Here is a 15,739-nt window from a genome sequence, read left to right on the forward strand (position 1 = left end):
AGCTGTCAATACAATGATTGGATAATGTATTTATTTTCTACTGCTACACAAGAAATTACCACAAATTTAGGTTAATAACACCCATTTGTTATTTCACAGTCTCTGTCAGAAGTCTGGGCACAGTATAGATGTGTTCTCTACTCAGGATCTCACAAGGCTGAAATCAAGTGCTGGCTAGGACTGGGATTTCATCTGGATCTAGGGGTTCTTTTCCAAACTCACTCAGGTTGTTGGCATAATTCAGTTCCTGGCAGGTGTGTGATGGAGGTCCCATTTCCTTGCTGGGTGTTGGCTGAGGGTCACTTTCATCTCCTAGAGGCCACCCTCAAGTTCTAACCATATGTTCCCCACCCTAGACAGTTCACAATATGGTTGTTTGCTTTTTTCCACTCCAGTAGGAGTGTGTCCCCTGCTGCTGCTGGTCTCTTTTAAAAACTTCTCTAATTATGTGAGGCCCACAGGGATATTATTGATATGGTTGGATTCATGTGTGCCACTCTACATTTAATTTTCTATATGTATTGTCCTTTTTGTTCCTCTATTCCTAATTTACCACATCCTTGTACATTAATATTTTCTAATGTATCATTTTGATTTAATGACTTTTGCTATATTATTTTAGTTATTTGGCTTTTGAGATATCTCCTTAAATCTTGCTCTAGGGCTTATCAGAAACAGGTTCAGATTTATGCTAACTTAATTCCAGTAAGATAGAGAAATGTTACTCCTATATAGGTCTATTCCCTCTTCTCCATTTTTGAGGTATTATTGTTATACATACTATGTCTATAAATGTTAAAAAACCTAACAATACTTTGCTGTGATTATTACCTCATATAATTGTATGTATTTTAAAGAAGCTAAGAGAAGAATAAATATGTATTTACAGGTTTTATTATATTAACTTTCTTACTTATTATTCTGGTTCTCCTCATTTTTTCCCTATGAGTTTGAGTAACCATCTGGAGTCATTTTATCTCAGTACAGCTTTTCTTCCTCCCACCTCTTTTGTTCTTCTGTGCTGTTACATTACATTATATACATATTGTTTTATACTTCTTTTTAAATAATAAAGAAAAAATGTACATTTATACTGTCTTTTATATTACATAATTACTTTTACCAGGGGTCTTTGTTTTTCATGTAGATTAAAATTACACTTAGGGGTCATTTGCTTTCAGCTTGAAGAAATTACTTTAGTAGTCTTGTAAGGTGCATTTACAGGCAAAAAAAAATTCTCTCTGTTGTTTATCTTGGAAAGTCTTTATTTAGCCTTCATTTTTGAAAGCCAGTCTTGCTAGATATATGATTCTTGGTTAATAGATTTTTTTCTTTCAGGACTTTGTCTTCCCACTGCCTTCTGGCCTCCACTGTTTCTGATAAGAGGTCAGCTGTTAATCTTATTGCAGCTCCCTTGTAAGTGATGAATTGTTTTTCTCTTGGTGCTTTCAAGATTTTCTCCTTGCCTTTGCTTTCAGCATTTTTATTGTGCTATGTTTGTGGATTTCTTTGTATTTCTACTACTTAGAAGTCGTTGAGCTTCCTGGATGCATAAATTATTTGTTCTGACTTTGTTAAATTAACATTTGTTAAGTGGAGCACAGAGTGCTGGATGGTGAGCCATGGTTCAACAATAGACTATAAGAGAAACTGAAATAGAGAAGTTTATTACTCACAGATCCTGGAGGAAGTAGATGGCATGCTTTGAGGCCGCTTTGGAGGTCAAGGCAGAGTACAGACAGACAGATAGAGGCAGGACCTGGGGCATTTGCCTTTATTAGAGTCCATGGGTGGAGTGGAGTTCCTGCACTGGGGCTGGATTGGTCAATTCCAACCAGAAGAGTGGCATTTTGGGAAGTCTTGTGAGGGTCTTATCTAAGGGGCACATAAGGCATAGGCGGTGGGAGGCAGGGAAGACTTGACCCCAAGGGCTTTTGGGGAAGCCATATTAGGAACTTCCATTTGCTGTGACTCTGCAAGCTGTTATCTAGGGCATGTGCTTGCATGAGAGGGTTAGGGTCAGTTTAAGGTCCTGGCAGGCTGCTTAAATAAAATGAATGCTAAGGCAGTAATACCATGGAGTAGATTAGCTATCCTCTTGACATTATTGTTAATAAATTGGGAAGCTTTGAGGTTTTATTTATGCTCTTTTCTCCCTCTGTGCTCATTCTGATATTCTCATTGTGTGTATGATGGTGTACTTTATTTTTTTATAATTTTATTTATTTATTTTTCCCCCAAAGCCCCAGTAGATAGTTATATGTCATAGCTGCACATCCTTCTAGTTGCTATATGTGGGACACGGCCTCAGCATGGCTGGACAAGCGATGCGTCGGTGCGCGCCCGGGATCTGAACCCGGGCTGCCAGTAGCGGAGCGCGCGCACTTAACCACTAAGCCACGGGGCCGGCCCTGATGGTGCACTTTAATGGTGGCCACATTTTTCTGAAGATCTGTTCATTTTTCTTGATTTTTTTTTTCTGTCCTTCAGCTTATATACTCCCTAATGACCTATCTTTAAGTTTACTAATTCTTTCTTCTGCTAGTTCAAATCTACTGTTGAGCCCCTCTTGTGAAATTTTCATTTCTAGGATTTCCATTTGGTTCTTTTTTAAAAAAGTAATTTCCATCTTTATTGATATATCTTATTTGATGTAGCATTGTCATCATGCCTTCCTTTATTTCTTTAATCATGGTTCCCTTTAGTTCTTTGAGTATATTTATAATGGCTTCTTTGAAGTCTTTGTCAGTTAAATCTGACTTCTGGTTTATTTCAGAGGCAGTTTCTCTTGCCTTGTTTTTTTTTTTTTTTGGCCAATGTATGGATCATACTTTCCAGTTTCTTTGCATGTCTTATAATTTTTCCTTTGGCAAATGGGCATTTTAGATAATATATTATAGCAATTATGGGCACTGGCTTATTATTTGCTTATTTGTTTAGTGGCTGGGTGGGTTATATTAGTGAAATCTATTGGCCCCCTGCAGCTTTAAGCCTCTGTTCTTGCTCCTCAGTGGGAGACAACCTTGGATATGCCACAGCCACTCTGGGATGACAGTGGGTTTTGACAAGGCTCTTTGCCTCTTGATCACACCCAGGTGTTAAGTTCCACTAATTGTCAGCTGAATGCTGTATTATTTTCAACAATGCCCTGGAAGACTATTCTAGATTAGTCTCTGTCTTCTTTTTTCTGTATTCACCAGCTGAAGAAAGTGTCAGGAGAATGATGTTCTCAAGAAGAGATGGAAGCAGGGCCTGAATTGTTCCATGGCTACAAAGACCAGTTAGGGGTGGAAATGGACAAAAAAACAAAGTGAGTAAGAGAGAGATCTTTTAGAAAACAAAAAGGATACATAGTTTGACTCTGGGAAACTCATATTTGGTTTCATGGTTTAAAACTTGCTCAAAAGTGCAATATTCATTTGGGCTTTATAATAAAGTGTCTGTTGTATTTTGCATTACTTTCTTTCTGACTGCAACATGGAAACTGCTGAGGGAAGAAAAGGCAAGCCTGGAATATACAAGGGCTAGCCGACTGCAGCTCCAGACTTTACTCCTAGCTGATGGAAGAGAGAACAAGAGAAGGGGGAAATAGTTTATTGCTTTTAAATGTTTGGTCTGATGTCTACTTTGCAACCTCTCATTCTTTTACTGTATTTTAGGGCTTTTTGATATAAATTTTGTATAAATGGGTATGAAAAATATCAACTGTCCTTATCAGTTCAGTCCCCCTGAATATGAATATTGACTTTATCCATTTTATGTGAACAGTATGAAAAAGGAAACCTTGCATATTAAATCATATTTTCCCTTTACTTTCTCAATAACCTTAGAGATCAAGGTATGTTCCTATAGGAAAATGTTTCATTTTTAAAGAGCATTAAAAATCTATTTAGAGTCTTTATTTCCACTTCAAGAACTGTTGTGCTTTGTCATTGTGAAAAGTGCAATTACAGGCATTATATTTGCCCAGCAAATTCCTAGGAAAAAGTAAAATAGATAAGTATTCATTCATTCATTCATTCAAGAAAAGCGAAGCTGACCTACAAAGACCAAAAACTCCTGCATAATATGCAGTGATTCATCTCAACCTTAGTGCTAATACCCCAGCACAGAATTGAGAACCTAGAAGGTAGGAACAGCTTTCCAGTTTCCTCTTATTAGAGACTCTGCAGTATGGTATCATTATTTAGTTTGAGGATTACTAAATTCCAAGATTATTAAAACAACCATATCTAAATATAAGAGAAATGTATTTCAAACCCAAACAAAAAAGTGTAGGCAAGATAAATAGAAAAGACAAGGGAAGAGATTTAGATTACCTCCTATCTTGGACTATCCATAATATTGTCTATTGACTCCTTTAGGAATTGGTCATTGAAAAGTCTGTCAATTCTAAGCAAATACTGCTGGTTGAATTAGCCCTGATAACTCTTTAGGTGTTACACATTGGGGTTCAGGGGGCACTTGTGAATCCTATTGACCATAAAGCAAAAATCCAGAACTAAGGTAGCTGTTGGATTTTGTGGACGTCAATCCCAACTGAAGTCTCCTAGCAGCCCCCTCTGCTCTCTCCCTACCTTATTTCCATTTTGAGGTACAAAGCCCACGTTTTAGCTCTGTTTAAATACAACCCTGCCCAGCTAGTCTCTGTTCATCTGATTCCCAGTCCATTCTATGAGGAATTCCTGAATGTTGGAGGTAGAGGATGTGCAAGACTCCAGAGAAAGTCCCTTTGCCCTCCCTTCTCCTTGGTGCCATTGTGAGGGGCTGTGAGTCTGACCCAGAATGAATGTATCTCGTTCTACTTCTCTATTTTTCTATTTTTGTCATGGCCGTTTTGAATCTTGTCATTCACTGTCCTGATTTTCTCTTAGTGCTGTGGGTCATCACTATGTTGCTGAGGTGGAATAGTGTTCATTTCAAACCAAGGACATCAGAGGTTTGGGGAATAAATATGGACTTGAGGAATAGGGTAGACAACTCTTTCCACCACACTCACTTCAAATCATTAAGTATTTACTCACTTTTACCTTTGAATATGGGACTGTGGTTCTCCTATTTAAAGGCAAGGCACGGAGTGAATGGTAGGAGGGCCCAGGAATGCCATGAGGAAACCTGCCAATATCTCCCTCACGCCACTGAATGAATATTTCTTCATGCCACTCCTGGAGGCCACATATTATGCATATGACCTATGCATAAGACTTTTGTTAATTAAAGTGACACAAAGATCCTCAAACTCTTTGTTTGAATAAGTAACCCCTCAAGGCATGGGTTATTTTTACACCACTTAATTAAGATATAATTCACATACCAAACAATTCACTAATTTAAAGTGTACAATTCAGTGACTTTTAGTATAGTCCACAGTTACACATCCATCACAATTTTAGAACATATTCTTTATCCCCAAAACAAATTCTACTCCTTTTAGTCCCCATATGCTCCAGCCCTAGGCAAACACTAATACACTCTGTCTCTACAGATTTGCCTATTCTATACATTTTATGTAAATGAAATTATACTATATGTGGTCCTTTGTGACTACCTTCTTTTATTTACCATAATGTTTTGAAGGTTCATGTAGTAGGATGTATCAGTATTCATTTCTTTTTATTGCTGAATACTATTCCATTGTATGGATATGCCACATTTTATCTGTTCATCAGTTGATGGACGTTTGAGCTGTTTACATTTTTTGGCTATTATGAATAATGCTGCTATGAACATTTATGTGTGTGTTTCATGTGGACAAATATTTTCATTTCTCTTGGGTTTATACCTGGGGTGAACTGTGGATCTATGTTTAACCATTTGATGAACTGCCAGATTGTTTTTCCACAGTAACTGCACCATTTTACATTCCCACCAGCAGTGTATGTGAGTTTTGATTTCTCCACATCCTTGTCAATACTTATCTTTATTCTTGATTATAGCCAACCTAGTGGGTGTGAAGTAATATCTCATTATTGTTTTGCTTTGCATTTCCCTGATGGTTAAAAGACGGTCATGGCATTTTAGTATACCTTTATGCTGGAAGGGAATAAACAGAATTCCCTCAACATAAAAACTCTCAAAGTATTTATGGCTTTTAGTAAAACACAGATGACAGTTTAAAACTTACTACTAGAGAAACAAATTGTGAAGTAAATAACTAATTAGGTTTACAGAGGATTTAGAAGGTAAGGGACAGGAGAGTAAGGCTGATATTTAATGTTCTCAATTCAATACTTTATCAGGTTCTTTGAAAAAGATTTTATGACAGAATGTTGTCACTTCCCCTGGAGCTCCATAGGGAGAGGGAGGACATTTCCTCCATATTTTTCTAAGATGTCTTTTTACTACTGTTAATTAGGTGGGTCTGTATCCTTAGGCTCACAAGTTTACTTGTTTGCATTATAAGACAAAACAGGACAGAAAAGCTCAAAATATATTATAAGGAAGTGGAAAATGCAGAAGATAATTTTTTAAAGATACAATGTAATGCAGAGCATGTAATATTCTACAGTTAGGATGAGATTTCATGTTCCATCTTGTACAATACTGTCTTTGCCTGATCTCTCATTGTCACCTCTCTGCCTCATGATGAACATCTGGGCTGCGTAAACAATGTGGCATGTAAACCAAGAAACAATTACATACTGATTAGCTCACAAGCTGTAAGGGTAAATGTAAGATGTTGCTTAGAGATCCATAGTTACTGAACCAGCTGGGAACTGAGCTGTGTGGTGTTGTTACGTATCATTAACCTTCACATCCAGTGATGGATCCAGTCAGGATCCAGGTTCTCATTACCTCCTATCCCACCAAAACCCAATCACCCATATTGCCACTGCTGAGGAATAAAGGAAAGTGGACATGTCAAGGTGACTGAAAGTAGTTAATAAATAAGCAAGAATTCATAGTAATCTCTTCTGTATGCATAGTGCCTTATGCTATACAAAGCAATTTTCCAGCTATTATTTTAGTTTAGTTTTGAGACAGGTAGAAAAACACTAGTTTACTGAGTGACAACACTGCAGACACTTCATATACTTTGTCTCATTTCGTTCTCACAACAGATCAAGTGAAGAGGACTAATTCCCTCCATTTACTGATGACAGGTATAGCAGGAATGTTGTCTTCATTTTTTACTGAAGAGTATGAGGCTCAGTAATATTAAGGGATATATATAACTAAATATGGTGCAGGTGGGGATCAAATCTAGATTTGTTGACCCCAGAGCTCATGAACATTGTCCTGCAACTGACTGTCTCTCCGAGCTTGGATCTAGGAATATCTGCTGGGCAGGAGGCAGCGCATTTCTAGATCAAATTATACAAAAACTTCACACTCATCCTTTAGCTCCTATAAACCTCTGGACTGGGAGTAATGGGAAGGCAGGGAGCAGAAAGTGATATGCCTGAATATTTAACCAGTTCTCTTTCCTCTTCTCTGCAGTCAGCATTTGGGTTTGTTGTGTTTCTCCCCACAAACTCAGAAAGGCAAGGACACTGCACTTCAGCCTTAGCAACCTCACCAACATGCTCTTCTGCTCAGTCTTCATCCTCCAAGAGCTGTTACCAGGCCTCCCTTTAGCTCATAGCCCATCTCCCCACTTTCTTTTTAATCAAGGTTGTACTTGCTTCTTCTGTTGATTTCTATGGGATCAATCAAGTCTTCTTTATTCTCCTTTCCCCTCTACTGGATTAAACATATTATATTGCTTTTAGAGGTTATCTTTAATTTTTTAAACTTGTATCTTTGATTTGTAATTAATTTGTATCTCAAAACAGTCCTTGGAATACTTTAAGTACTTTCTTTGTATTGTTATCTGGTGCTTTTAATCTAATTTGTTTTGAAATACCATTAAAATTAATCACTATTACTTAGTATAAGCTTACTTAGACCTTCCAGCATATTTACCAATTTATCTCATAATATCTTTCTGGGTTTAACTTACTTCTTGCTAATGTACATCCTTTAGAAATTGTCCAGTGAGTCTATGAAAGAACCCTCCGTCTTTCTCTTAAAATGTCTTTATTTTGCCCCATTTTTTATTGTTATTTCTCCTTTATCACTTTGAAGATATTATTCCATTGTCTTCTAATCTCTCATGTGCCTAATCATCATTCCTTTTAAGTAACATTTGTTTTCTTTCTTTCTTTCAAAAGATTTCCTTGTAATTTTGCAGTATCATCATGATGTGTCTAGGTATTACATCTGCTTTCATTAACCTACTTGAGACTTATTGATCTTGAAATCATGACTTTCTTTAATTATGAAAAGTTCTAAACAATTTTCTTTTCTGATGCCTCCTCTCCTTTATTTTTCTCCTTTTATGACATTTCTTGGACACGTATTGGACCTTTTTACTTTCTTCCGTATCTCTTAGTTTCTCTTTTATATTCCACTTTATCTCTGTGCTGCATTCTAGGTAATTCCTCAGATATATCTTTAAGTCCAACCATTTACTTTTCAGTTGTGTTAATTGTTTAAGTTCTCTATTCTATACTTTCAATCGATTTTTTATTTCTGGTAATTCTCTTTGTTCTTTTTAATATCTGCAGTTTCTTTTTATACAGTGTGCTTTTGTTATGAGTTTTCCATTTTAAACATTTATTTTATATTCTTTCATGTTGCCATATTATACGTGGTTATTGTGGGTGCCACCTTTTTTCTCCCCAGTTTTATTGATATAATTGACACACAACTCCATATAAGCTTAAGGTGCACAGCATAATGACCTGACACATATATATTGTGAAATGATTACCACATTAAGTTTAGTTAACCTCTGGCACCTTACATGGTTATAAAAATTTTTTTTCCTTGTGATAAGAACTTTTAAGATTTACTCTCTTAGGAACTTGCATATCATATACCATACAGAATTGTTAACTGTAGTCATTGTGTTTTTGTTGTACATTCCATCCCCACTATTTATTTGTACCTTTTGACCACCTTCACTCAATTTCCACCTCCCCAACTTTCTTATTTCTTTACCTGCTGACTCTCCCATGATGGCTTTTTCCTTGTTGATCTGTAGTTTTTGTTTTGATTCATTTCAGTGGGGAAGTGGTTTTTTTAATTTTTTTAACCGAATGTTATGCGCCGAGTTGAAAGAATATCTAAAACAGTGTTGTTACATTTATTTCTTGCTGAGTTGCTGTTAAGGGCTTCAGTAGAACACAACCACGTTCCCTATGTAGGAATTTTTTTAATTAAAAAATTAAATTTCTTTAATAAATACACAGAGATTCCTTTTTCCTATTTCTTCTTGAGTCAGTTTTGGGAAGCTGTGCTTTTCAAGCAATTAGTTCATTTCATCTAAGTTGTCTAATTTATTGACATCAAGTTGTTCATAATATTCTCTTATTTTTTACTATCTGTAGGATATCTCCATTTTCATTCCTGACATTGGCAATTTGTGTTTTCTCTTTTATGAACTAGTCTTAACAGGGATTTATAAATTTTAAAAATCTTTCCAAATAAAACAGCTTCTGGTTTTGTTCATTTTCTCTATTGTTGGCTAATTCACTGATTTCTGTCCATTTTTATTTCTTTTCTTCTACTTATTTTGGGTTTATTCTTTTTCTAGTTTCTTTTAAACCGTTCATTTTAAAAAATTGTGATAAAATCCACATAACATAAAATTTACTATCTTAACCATTTTAAAGTGTATAGTTCAGTACTGTTAAGTATATTCACATTGTTGTGAAACCAATCTCCAGAACTTTTTCATCCTGCAAAACTGAAACCATATCCATTAAACAACAAATCTCCATTTCCTCCTCCCCAGCTCCTGGCAACCATCATCCCACTTTCTGTTTCTATGAGTGACTACTCTAGATACTTCATGGAAGTGGAACCATATAGTATTTGTTTTTTTGTGACTGGCTTATTTCACTTAGGATAATGTCCTCAAGGTTCTCCATGCTGTAGCATGTGTCAGAATTTTCTTCCTTTTTAAGGGTGAATAATATTCCATTATATGTATATACCACATTTTGCTTATCCATTCATCCATTAATGGATATTTAGGTTGCTTCTACCTTCTGGCTATTGTGAATAATGCTGCTATGAATTTCCTGTTTTTTAATATAGTTATTTAACATCCCTCTAGACACTGTTTTAGCTGCATCTATCAAATTTTGTTAATGTTGTATTGTCATTTTCATTTAGTTCAAAATGTTTTCTAATTTCCCTTATGATTTGTTCTTTAACCCATGGGTTATTTAGAGGTGTGTTATTTAATTTCCATGTATTGAGGGATTTTGTAGATTTCCTATTGTTACTGATTTCTAACTTACATCTCTTGTTGAGAACATATTCTGTAATTAAATCTTTTTGAAATTTATGGAGACTTATTTTATGGTCTAGTGCACAGTCTATCTTGGTGAATGTCCGCATATAGGAATTAAATGTAATTTTTCAGTTGTGGCATGTAGTGTTCTGTAAACATCAATTAGGTCATGTTGATAGATTGTGTTTTTAACATCTTCTATATACTACTGCAAATTTTGCCTATATGTTCTATCAATTACTGAGACGTGATTACAGATTTCCAACTATAATTGTGGATTTGTCTCTGTTCTGTTGTTTTTGCTTCATGAAATTTAATGCTCTCATAATGAGTTCATACCAGTATACATATTCCTGATGAACAGATATATGCATACACATTCCTAATGCATCACTTTTTTGATTATGTTACATCTCTATCTCTTGTAATACACACTGTCTTGAGGTCTACTGTCTGATATTACTCTAGCAATGACAACTTCTTATACTTATGTATGTATTTTTCTGGGCCAGTTTTTAAGTTAATTTCTTGGCTTAGACGTTCTGTATCACCCATGCAGTATAAAACTAAGTATTTACGTCCCATATTCCCAGGTCAAGTCCTAGAGTTTCCAAGTCCCCTGGGTGAGCTCCCCACTCCCACTATCCCCCTAAAAAAATCCAGAGACTGCACACTCCCTCATCTCTTTGGGCCAGTGAGTAGCATTTTTCTAGAAATAGTTTATAGGACTAAGCAAGGTCTTAGTTCCAGTTCTCTGCCCCCTGTTCCTGTGTAGAAATTAGAACCCCAGACCTCAGTTAGAGGTCTTAAGCATTATATATGGGATAAAAATTTCTTTGGGGTTTCTGAGGTGTCAGCTTAAGGTTACCTTTACATTTACTGTTTTGATTCATCTCCTTGTTTCTGGATGCAGAATTTTCCTTCTTTCTTTCCTTTTGAACTTGACAATTTTTAAGACATTTTCTTTAGTTTAGATGGCATTTCTATGTGTTTGTAGGGGGAGTAGGTACAGGCATCGATTTGTTATGTCCCTCTTTTTAAAAAAATTTCTTCTGCACTTTGTTCTTGCCTTGTACCTGGAGGAAGGAAAAAAACTGGAATGATTTCTTCACCTTGTAGAAAACCTAAGGGAGGAGTGGAGAGGAAAACAAGAATGGGCAGTATTGAATTAACGTCTAAAGGAAGGCTTAGGGCACTATTCCTTCTTTTACTGAGGTTCAAGGCCTGCTCTATTCCTAGGCTCCTGTCACCATGGACCTGCTCCTCTTGTCCTCTCTCTTCTCTAGTGCTTTAGTATGCAGAGAGAGTAGGTTTTCCTTTCTGCTCTTTCAACCAAAGATTACTTCCATGCCTTTGATGCCTGTTACAGAGTGGAAGCATATAAATGGGACAAAGCAATCCTGGGATATGACTACAAAGGAGAGATGAAGAAACATGATCCAGAGGGTGAGTTGGAGGGGAACACAGTGTAACATGGGGACCTCCGTTCTTCCCATACACCAACATTGTAATCGACTGATTTTACTTCCGTCTTTACTCACTAGAAAACCAAGGTCTATGGACATAAATCTTTTCCTTGTATGAGCTCTTATAAGCACTCACTACTCAGACATAAAATCACTGCCTAGACAAGAAAGGTTCATTCAAGGAATATATTCTTATTTAATTCAAGAGAATGTATTTCTGTTTGTGGGCACGAGAAAGGAGATGCTGAGTGAAATACTCAATTAATAAGTGAAAATTAGTTAAAATTAGAAGCACTTGGAGAAGGCACAGGTTTATCTGGCAAGAATAAAAGGAAACGTGGACCAATTTCATGAAAGGGAATCATATCTCCAAGAAGTTTCATATATGCTAGGGGGAAAAAGACTATTTCAGACAGGAGAGAAGAAACATCACCTCATCTAAGCCCCAGCTTTAGGATTTGCAAGAGAGAACCTTTGCTCTTTTGGGTTGCTTTTTAGAAAAGTAAACAAGGGAGAGAAGGGTGGCAAAAGAAGCCATGTGAAACCTCACTTACCTTAGAGTTTCCATAATAACTTGGTTAAGTAGTGAACATTTACTATTAAATATTAATTAATCATTATGCTAAATATTAACTACTCAGTAATATGGTTGGGGAAATGGAGAAGAAACTGATTATGTACTTTTCCACACTGCAGGCTCCAATCAGATAACAGAAATTTTCCCTTTAAATGAGTTTGAAATATTGATTTTTACAGTAAATATTTTTATTAGAAAGTGATTATTTTAATTACTATGAGATGACCTTGTGATTAGAAGTATTTCAGATACTTTTCCTTGGCTTAGAGTGTCTGAAAGAGTTATTAAATCACCCATGATTTCATCCAGGAACAGGGGGAAAAAAAAACCTCACTCAAATCTGTTAAAAGTAGTACATAGAGGTAAAAAGAAAGTATTTTTCTTGTGTGCTACCTATTGAGTCCTAGTCATTTCAACATATTAAAATTAGCTCATATGGTATTCCAAGTATGCAATACTATCATCTAGAAATTATAATTTTACCTCCTACTTTCCAAATCTTTTGTTTAATAACATATGTAAGTTTAAGGTATACAATGTGATGATTTGATGTATATATGGTGAAATGATCACCACAACAAGGTTAATTAATACCTCCAATCTCTCATGTAATTACTTTTTTTGGTGGTAACAACATTTAAAATCTACTCTCTTAACAACTTTCAAGTATATAATACACAGTATTGTTAATTATAGTCACCATGTTGTACATTAGATCCCCAGAACTTATCCCTCTTATACCTGGAAGTTTGTACCATTTGACCAACATCTCTCCACTCCTCCCACTCCCCCCTCCCACCATTCTACTCTCTATTTCAATGAGTTCAGTTCTTTTGGATTCCACATATAAGTGAGAACATACAGTATTTGTCTTTCTGTCTGACTTATTTTACTTAGCATAATGCCCTCGAGGTCCATACATATATATATACACACATCACATTCTCTTTATCCATTCGTTGGTCAGTGGACACTTAGGTTGTTTCCATGTCTTGGCCATTGTGAAGAGTGCTGTAGTGAACATGGAAGTACAGATCTCTCTTTGATATCCTGTTTTTACTTCCTTTGGATCTTATACTGCTATTTGACTTGATTAGAAAGTTATAATTCTGCAAGCAGAACCAAAATGACACATACCTAACGAGGCACATAGAGTTTCTCAGTCATCCACTAATATCACTTACGTGGTGAGCCACTTTCACAGTCACCATGGAATGAACACACAAAAATGATAAATAAGAGTTGGTACAGATAATGTTTCAGTTTCCTATGTTCTCATCCACTTCACAAAACCACAATCCCACAGAACCTACATGACATTCACAGCTACATTGAGGCCATGTCATAATTCCATAAAAGAATATCAAATCAAACTCAGAAACCACTTACTCCATAGTCACATATAGTCTCAAACCCAAATCACTCACAACTAATCATTCTACAAGGTTTGTCAGCTTCTTAGAAAGTTAAATATAAACTTACCTATTACCCAGTATTTTTTCTTCTAGGTATTTCCCCAGGAGAAATGGAAACATGCCAGCTTTATTTATAATATATACATAACCTGGAAATACACCAAATGTTCATCAAAAGAAAAATGAATAAACAAAATGTGGCATATTGGCACAATGGAATGCTGTTCAGAAATTAAAAGAATGAACTACACAACATTAATAAATCTTACAGAACTAGGATGAGCTAAAGGAGACAGGGACTTACAGAAGTGACAAAACTCAATTACGGAGACGTATACAAACCAGAACCATAGCTGTCTCTGTTGTGACACTGACCGGAAAAGGACACTAGAGGACTTCCAGGCGGCGACGCCCTAACACACGCACAGGGCGGGCCCACGCACACCGCGCCGCGGCTCCGGCCTTCTCAGGGCAAAACTGACGCAAACAGGCACGACAACAAAACCCGTCACCTGTGGTTCACGACCACGGACCCGGGGTCCCCCACGTACAGGCCTGAGTGAAGCGGCACCGGCTCCCAGCTCTCCTTCTCCGACGCGAACTCCAGCCCCCGCCTCAGCCCTTCCCAGCCCGGCTCCCTCATCCGGTCCCTCCCCTCCTCAAGCCTCCCCGGCCGGGGCTTCCGGCTCTCACCCGGTCCTCCCGGACCCAGGCTTTTCCGTTTTCCTCCTCAGCCCGCCCCGGGCGGGCTTCCGGTTCCCTTTTCTGCTCTCCCCGGCCCAGGTCCGTGATTCCTGCCTCGGCTCGGGCTCTCGTTCCTTCCGCCACCGCCCCTCGCTCCCAGACCACCATCACCTGGCGCTCCGGCGTCCGGAGGAAGCAGAGCGGCGACCCTCCGCCGGGGGCGAGCGCCCAGCCCCGGCGCTCCCAGGAGGCTCGCGGCCGCGGCGCGGCCCCCGCGGCGGTGCGCTCAGCGCTCCGCTAGACCATCTGGACACTGTCGGTGATGGACTACGTTTCCCACAGGCCCCAGGGCCGCGAGTGAACGTCGGCCTTTGGTTCCCCTTCCGGTGTCGTGGTGCTTATTGGGTTATGCCCGGTGAGTCGAGGTGACCCAGAGCGGGGGGCGGGGTGCGCTCGCCGCGAGGCGTCAAGCTCCTGGGGTGCGGATGGGCCGTGTGGAGCCAGGAGCCTGGAGCCCGTGTGTGCGTGAGCCGCGGACGCGATGGTGGCGGGGGCTGTTGTTTGTGACGGCGTCCTTGTGGCGTGTTACTCCGCGGGAGTGCGTGTGTGTGAGCGAGAGAGAAACAAGAGTGTGAGTGCGAAGGGGCCCTGGAGGGCCCTGACTGATAGCCAGTTGGGCTCGTGCGAACTGTCAGTGGGGGCGGGGCCCCTTGTGTGACCGAGGTCTTTGGTGACGAGGGTGTCTGACACTCTGACCGAGTGATCTGTGATAGCTCTGTTGTGACCGACTGTAAGTGTGAACGCAGTGGACTGTCGTTTTTTTTTTTTTTTAATGAGGTTGTAGGAGTTTGGACCAATGAACCTGTAGGAGTGTGTAAAAATTATTTTTCCTTATATGCACATATATCCTTATGTGTATATATATATCCATGTATATCTCACCTTGTTGCAGTACCCAGCCTAGTGCTTAACACAGAGCGGGCACTGGTGACATGAGTGCTGCCCACCCAGGGTCCAATTGTAGGTTGCATGGTTGCTTGGAAGTGTTTCCCTGGATTCTCTTCTGTCGTTGTACCCTATAGCCACTTCCATCTAGCTGTAGAGAAATGGTTGTCAGAGGGGAAGTCATGAATTTCACCCCTAGAATGAAAGTGCCAAGCAGAAAAGTACATCCTAAGTCATGGGATAGGAATCTAGGCTTGCACTTGCCTTCAAGACAGGCTTCCGGGAAAACATGAGGGGGAGGGCACAGGTGTAGGATTCCTTCCTGGGTGAACCTCTCTTGGATGCACTTTAGAGGCCATTTATACGT

The 15,739-nt window shown here is 38.4% G+C and overlaps 1 long non-coding RNA gene across 5 annotated transcripts in view; it reads right to left on the reverse strand.

Annotated features, from left to right (window-relative positions):
- Window positions 1-14,988, reverse strand: part of LOC147912917 (uncharacterized) — a 54,159-nt gene extending 39,171 nt beyond the window's left edge. Inside the window, exons 1-2 of one of the 5 annotated variants that reach the window (XR_015549603.1) lie at window positions 14,599-14,975; window positions 11,154-13,892 (exon numbers count right to left, since the gene is read on the reverse strand). This is a non-coding gene — a long non-coding RNA (uncharacterized LOC147912917). Of the gene's footprint in view, window positions 1-11,153 lie in introns of all 5 variants that reach the window. The other 4 variants (XR_015549602.1, XR_015549604.1, XR_015549605.1 and 1 more) reach the window with 4 other exon arrangements.
- Window positions 14,989-15,739: the final 751 nt, after the last annotated feature.

The sequence above is a fragment of the Ceratotherium simum genome, chromosome 33 (genome assembly GCF_057802395.1).
Source record: "Ceratotherium simum simum isolate JZ-2026a chromosome 33, ASM5780239v1, whole genome shotgun sequence".
NCBI lineage: Eukaryota > Metazoa > Chordata > Mammalia > Perissodactyla > Rhinocerotidae > Ceratotherium > Ceratotherium simum.